Consider the following 7627-nt stretch of genomic DNA (forward strand, 5'->3'; position numbering starts at 1 on the left):
CCAAAATTTGATGGAATAAAAAGTTTGGGAGGTGTTGGATATTTGGTTTGGTATATTTTGTGAAAGGTTGCACATCCTCCAAAGGAGAGTGCCAGTTTAGAAGAGTTTCCTCAGGGAAAGGAAGGTGTGTATAAACTGCTGAGTGAATGTCACCGCATCTGTACTTTGCTTCTAGAGCTTGCGTGGAAGTAAACTGAAACAAACAATTTATTCATCTGATCATTCCTTGTTTCAAAGGTGATTCAAAACATGACTTTACACAGGGGGATAAAATGAGAGAAAATGAGCATAGGGACTACAATGTTGTGAGGAGCATGTTGACCTGCAGTTGTGTCATATCTTGGGCCCTGCTTAAATTCTGTGAACTTACCACCTAGCTAAAATTTATTTGTTGAGTTTTTATTTTGATTTGCCACCAGAGAAAGCAAATCCCCTGGCACTGCTGGTACACAGGCATCTTGTCATAGATCTCTTGTGATATAACTATGACCAGATCCCAGGTAAGCACCATAAGCCTGCCTGGCTTGACCAGTGCTGCAGGGTGGAGTAGCCTGCAGCACAAGACATGAGTAGGCAGAGTGAAGGATCAGATAACCCATTTTACAGTACTCGGTGTGTTCTCAAGTGCAATTGCAAGATCCCCATTGCCAGTGTGAGCCTTGGGAACCGCCAAGAGGGTTCTGTATCTGTGTGTTCCCTCAGGGTCAGCCCACCAGTTCCTGTGTCTGTGCCGCAAGCCTGTACTGTCATGATTGGCTATTCCCTAGCATCTTTGTTGTCATGGTCTCTCTGTCTTATGTGTTTGTTTTGTTTCTGTGTTTTGTTTTCTGCGCCCATAATTTGTATCACCTGTGTCTTGTTCTTATTAGTTCTTATAAGTACACGTAATTCTTATTAGTACATGTATTTAAACCCTGTCTTTTTCCCTGTTGTCTTTGCTGGTTATTGTGTTAATCAAAGCCACTGTGTATTATTCCTAGCCACCTAGTTGTTATTCCAAGACTTGTGTCTTCTTTTCCTGTTTCTTATTGCTTGTGGTAGTTATTTGTTCTTATTGTTGCTTTGTCTTTGTTATAGCCTGCTTCCTCTTTTGTCATATTGTGTTTTGCTTCTGAAACACAGGACCTAAAGACAGAATTGGTTAGTTAGAGAGATAGAGGAGCATAGATGAGCGATACAGAGAAAGGTATAAAGCATGATTATTATACATCATGTATGTTAATATAACAGTATTGATAATTAAAATAATCTTCCTCTAGCTGTTATACTTGAGATGAGGAGGTAGTCACTAAGTAATACACGTATAAAGGTTAACATGCAAACACTAGAATGATATGGTTAATGCATGGATATAATGACTTCAAGACTGACTGAAACTAGACATAAGAAAACAGATAGAGTGGATTTCATACAGTTCAGTGATGATAGCTTAGATAGACTTAAATTGCATGTTGAACCTGTTATGTACATAACAATACATTGTTGGCCATTACATGGTTACCTTATTAAAAAGGAAAAAAAAAACAATGAAAATTATATTCTGTACATAATCATCATCTTGTTGCATTGCTCGCAAGAAGGTCTTTCACAAAGGAAACATCAAATTACAGTATTCCTTCTAGAATATGGTCTTTATACATTTTTCTTGATCTAAGTATTTCAAGTTGTGAAGTCATCCCTAAATTCCACATGAGATGTTTTATGATTTCATTGCCCCTCAGTTCAAGTCTGTCGTCGTAAAGTTTGTGCCATGTGTCCTGCTGGGGTAATAAACCTTCCTTGAAGAGACAAGGGAAGGGAGTGCCCTTTTAGCCGAGCCAAAAGAGTTCTGGTATTTGTAAATTAGGCCTCTCAGAGTGGGTGTTATGAGTTGTCGCAGGGTTGAAGGTCCGGTCAGTCAGTAGGGCCACCCTATATTTCAGAGCATAAGAAGACCTTATGCAAGGGGTGTCGGAGTTACCTTAGGGATAAACTGCAGATGTAGGACTGGGGACTGCAGCTTCCACTACACCATTATCATCCTGTTTTTTCATCCAGGGAGCAGTGATGAAGTATTTGACTTCTAGAAAATAGACACAAATATTTTAAGAAAACAACACGGGGTCTAGGACAGAGCCCTGAGGTACCCCACAGGCACTTATTGCTGAAAGGAGGAAAATTACTTAAAAAGTTTAAAAATGTTCTGTTTTCCAAGTAGGAAGCAAACTATATTGATGAACAGTGCAAACACAGCACTAAGGTCCAGGAGAACTAAAACAGCATTTTCCAGAGTTAACAGTTAAGATTAAATCAAGATTGGATTGGATTTAGATAGTGGTCTAAAATGATTGAAAAACAATGTGTGTGGGCTGAATGACTGCATGTTCAATTCATGATGGAACAACACTCTGCTATTGATTATGGATAAAATACTAGGACCAACTGATTGTGGCATATCTTTACATGGCATGGCAGGAGGTGCACAGAATGGCAGGAGGTGCACATATAGATTACAAGTGTTAGACAGACTGGTCTATGAGCATCACCATACCAAACCTCAAGAATAAGGGGGACCCAATGGGATGTTCCAACTATGGGCCAATACACCTGCTCTCACACACCATGAAAATTTTCAAACGCATTCTCAACCAACGCTTATACAACATCGTCCAGATCAGCATTAATCATTGCAGCTTTGGGAAAGGCTGTGGAACAACCGATGCGATCTTTGCAGGCCACCAGTTGATGGAGAAGCACTGTGAGAAAAACAGGCCACCATACGCTGCCTTTCTCAACTTAGAGAAGGCCCTCAATCACAAATGCCATCATCTTATTTGGTATGCAATCCGCGACCATGGCGTGCCTGAAGAACTCATCAGCTGGGTCAAATTCCTTTATACAATACCAGCAGTCGAGGGACGTGCACAGCTGGAACATCCAGAAGCTTCCCAGTGATTGTTGGTATTCACCAGGGCCCTGTACCGTCACCGCTGCTGTTCATTCATGTCATGGACACCATAACACCGGATCTGCAGGGCAGTGTGCACTGGATGCTGATTTACACCACCGGCATCATGCTCCCAACCACCACCCGAGAGGAGCTGCAGCACAAGGTGAAAGCCTGGAGTGGCCATCTGAGCCAGTTCGGCCTATACCTCAACACCGCGAAGACTGACTATTTGGAAATGATTCCCAGCGTGGCAACAATCTGTAGAAAACGGACAGATTTTGGTACCTTGGCTCCAACCTACAGACCGATGGCGGCATCAACAGTGAGGTACGGGCGAGAGTCAACGCAACATGGCTGTGGTGGAAGGAAGTTACTGGCATCCTGTGTGATAAGAGAATTCCCACGTGCCTGAACTCACAAATCTACCAGACTGTGGTCAGGTTCATTGCACTCTATGGATCAGAATGTTGGCCAGCAACGAGAGTGGCCGAGTGACATCTCCATGCCATGGAGATGTGCATGGCTCGCTGGATGCTGGCTGTATACTTCCTCTACCATATTACCAAGGATATGATCCAATGACAATTTGGCATTAAGCCCGTTGAGGCAAACGTGAGGGACACCTGCGATGGTTTGGCCATGTTTGACGGATACTGCTGCCAGCATCGCCTACCATCTTGAGGTTAATGGCCACAGACCGCGCAGACGACCGAAGCAAAGATGGCAAGGCGCAATTAATGCGAATCTGAAGGCTGCACACTTGCACCCAGATGACACGTTAGATCGAGTGAAGTGGTGTTCAAAGATCCAAACAGCTGACCCTGCACAGACGCGACAACACTAGAAGAAGAAGAAGAGAAAGAAGCAGAAGTTATTGACATGATTAAATATTTAGGTAAGGCACCGACATTGGATTTAACCAAGTAAGAAAAGCAGAGCATTTTGGAGGGACAGAGTGGGCATTTGTTGAAATGTTAATATTTACTCTTAAATAGTCAATTTTGCAAATAAAGAATCTCATAAAATCCACTGTAGCCTCAGGAGTGGCTCTAACAATAACAACAATGCTGACTGTATAAAACTGAATTTTGGGTCTATGGGAATCTTTGGCTATTAGAAAAATATTTAGCTGTAGAAGTATTTACAGTATGTTGAAAATTAAAGATCTGAGAATGAAGAATTGCCATTTGTGAATGCCAATATTTAACTGAAGTTGACCCTTAAACATGGAAATTGTGCATTTAATATTAATGGACATTGTAGTATTTACAACAATTTGTTGTAAATATTTACAACAAAAGCATTTGTTTTACTGCTTTCTTTTCCAACGTCAAGAAACTAAAGGTGTTCAAGTAAATAAAATGTAGTAAGAAAATAAGAATATAAATACTTAATCAATAACAGCATGCTGCACCAAGTAGTGAAGCCTTTCACACAAACTTGTTCACCCTCCCTGAAAGAGTTCATGGCCCCTCACCACTTGGAATAAAGCTCCTAAGAAAACCACAGTAATTGCAACGATTACCATCATTCCCAAACCTCTTAACCTAAAAGCATATGTGTCTGTACTACATGTATTATTCATTATGTTCATATTCCCCACAATATCACCTTTTATTCAAAGGTACTCTATGCTTTAATACAAGTTTGATGTGAATGTTTTACAGATAAGTAATAATAAGCACTGCACAAACATTTGGTATTGTTTGGGTTGTGGGCTTTTAAATAAAATGTTAAACATTTTATCAGTGTATTTGAATGCATAAAGGCAGCACTGTCTGTGTGTATGTGTGTGTGTGTGTGTGTGTGTGTGTGTGTGTGTGTGTGTGTGTGTGTCTCCCACAGAAATCACTAAACACATGCTAGCTGCATGTTGTGGGGTTGTTGGTCTTCAGATGTACGTGTTTCTCTTATGTGTAACAGAGCCAGGGGAAAGGTATGTTTATGCTAGCCTGCTACTTACTCTACTTCTGCCATCAGTAGAGCTCAGGCTGCTGTGGTGGTTTCAGTGATATCAGGAAGTATTATATTTATCAGAAGGACTGAGGCCATCAAGTGATAATTGAGACCTGTGAAACACTAAACCAGGTTTACAGCTCACTTATCTGTGGTTCAGATGTTCAGATTGTTAGAGGGATGTAGAAGTGTGCTGTGCTGTGTTTGCACTCTTTTGTTTGTTTTAAATTAATATGATTATGTGAATCAATTTTTTCTACATGCCTGCTTGCTGATGAAAAAATGGAATTCATAGGTATAACACAAATATGTGGAGGTAAAACAGTAACTAGTTTGATATAATTTTAATGATACTAAATAAATGAGTCAATTGTATAAAATGGGAATCACTACACAAGCCTTGGTCACTTTATGCCATTGATTTCAGTGAGAATCTTCCTGTAACTGCATTATTTACTCATATGTACTACTCACCTGGTCTTCCCAAAAAAATTTTTAAAAGGTTGGATTTTCTATATCTATTCTCAAAGTGGAACTATTTAGAACTTAGCTATTTTCTTTCTGTGCCACACTCCTCTTACAGCATGGACTTTTTTTTTTGATACCTCATATCAACAAACCATACATTTATATCTTGTTCTCATATCATACAGTATAAGTATAAGCCTTCCCATGATATAAGCAGCAAAATGCCTTGGCAGGTCCACCTTCTATGTTACCATAACTATGGCTTCATATTTAACTAAAGGCTAAATCACAAGGTGTTTCTTTAAAACTAAAGGTCTGAAGGTTGAATCAGAGGTGGCATATCTCCATTATACAGTATCTTTTTTTTTGTTTGTTTCTTCAGTTGCTTAAGCCAATTTGCAGCAACACCACATCTTCAGTGTATCTACGTGTTATGATTTTACAGAATAAGCTGAAACAATCTGCATTATTTAGGAAAGATACTTTTGCTTTATGAACCATGAAACGTTGTGAAATTTCTAAGTGAAATGCTGATCGTCTTTCTTTGAAGAGTGACGAAATGCAGTTGTATTTCTATGGCAGTCTTAACCTGACCAACATTTTTGCTTCTGAAATTTGTGTAATGTCATGCTTGTCAGCACATTTTGGAGAGTTTCTTTCATTCAGAACAATAGCAATATTTCAGATTTAAAGTCAGCTGTTTTTTTCTGGAATAGTGTTTAAGCAACTGAAAAAAATCTCTAATAAGAATTGCTTTTGTTCCATGAGCACAATTCCTCTAAATGATGAATGTATGCTGGAGCATTTCATCTCTTCATCTCCTTCAGCTAAAATTACATATAGCATTATAGGTTAGCACACTTCAGCACTGGGGCTTTCTTTTACCTCACTCCAGCTCTTGTCAGCATTAGATTTATTTTCTTGTTTGTTTGTTTGTTTGTTTGTTTTTCCCTTATTTGCCTATGGGAACGCATATGTTTGCTTGTGTTAGAGTTGCACTTGTGTCAGAATGACAACAACACTAAGAGCAAATGAGAAGCTCTGACTGATGATGCTCACCGATGCTCTGTGGTACACTACCTCATTAAAAATCAATTGATTAATGTCTGTTCTAGGCCATCATGGTATACAGTAGCAGTACTTTCATGATACTTTCATGATATACCTTCATATCTGCACAGCAGTTTTTGTCAGACATCCCTATATCTCCAGCCCTGCCAAAAAATACACCAGTGTAATATTTTTCAGAATGTGCCATTTAACAACCAGGGGCTCTATTTTTGTGCATACAGCATAAGGCATAAGTCAGGTGGGTGTGGCAGAAATGTTGTTTGCTAGTTTCATAACTGGAACAGAGGCACTAATCTGGCACAGAAAAACAGGTTGGGTTAGACTGAAAACGTGTGATTTAACAGGTGTGATTCAACAGGTGTGATTAGGCTTACCACCGCAATACGCAATATCTCTTATTCACTTTAATAGCCGAGCATGAGCCAGTGACACAGTGCAGTGACATTTGGCAAAAAAAATATTTTTTTTTAATTTAGAATAATATATTTTTTAAATGTACAGATGAGGAAACAGGCATACTGTAATAATAATAATAATAATAATAATAATAATAATAATAATAATAATAATAATAATTTCCTCTTTTAATAATAGTTATTATTGTAAACAGCCATAATACAATAATAATGACCTTTTGATTTAATACGGTCCTTCAAAAATAAAATTGTTACAATAATGGCAGCATCTAGCTGTGCGAATCAATTTAATCCTCATGTTAAAATCACCACCAAGTTTCTTTTTATTAATCAGGCTCATTTGAGAATAGCTTATTTGCAGACCTGACTATTTTGACTTTGTTATATAGCTAGCAGATTCTAAACTGCTGCCTAACAGTGGTAACTTGGTGGTGGGGCTTGAACTGGCAACCTTCTGATTACTAGTCAAGCACCTTAACCACTGCCCCCTGCAATACTAGGTATAAAGTTACATATGGTTGATATTTAGCTGTTCAGCTCTTAGTTTATGTATTATTATGTGTACCAGGGTGTATTTGGTAGCTTTTAGAACCATACACAGATCAGTCCACTGACAGTGCAATCCACCTTATGTGAATATATACTGTATGTGAATATATATACGTACATTAACTCCAGCTGGAATCAATCAATGACAAGAATAAACTATGATTACCCAATCTTCACACACTGTGGTATCATGTCCTTGACTGTGTCAAAGATAAAATTCATGTCATGTTGTGATATC

At 38.8% G+C, this 7627-nt stretch overlaps 1 pseudogene; it reads left to right on the forward strand.

The window, feature by feature from the left end:
• The first annotated feature begins 2514 nt into the window (after window positions 1–2514).
• On the forward strand, window positions 2515–3773 carry LOC113574773 (uncharacterized; annotated as a pseudogene).
• The last annotated feature ends 3854 nt before the right edge of the window (window positions 3774–7627 follow it).

The sequence above is a fragment of the Electrophorus electricus genome, chromosome 14 (assembly GCF_041902795.1).
Source record: "Electrophorus electricus isolate QZ-2024a chromosome 14, ASM4190279v1, whole genome shotgun sequence".
NCBI lineage: Eukaryota > Metazoa > Chordata > Actinopteri > Gymnotiformes > Gymnotidae > Electrophorus > Electrophorus electricus.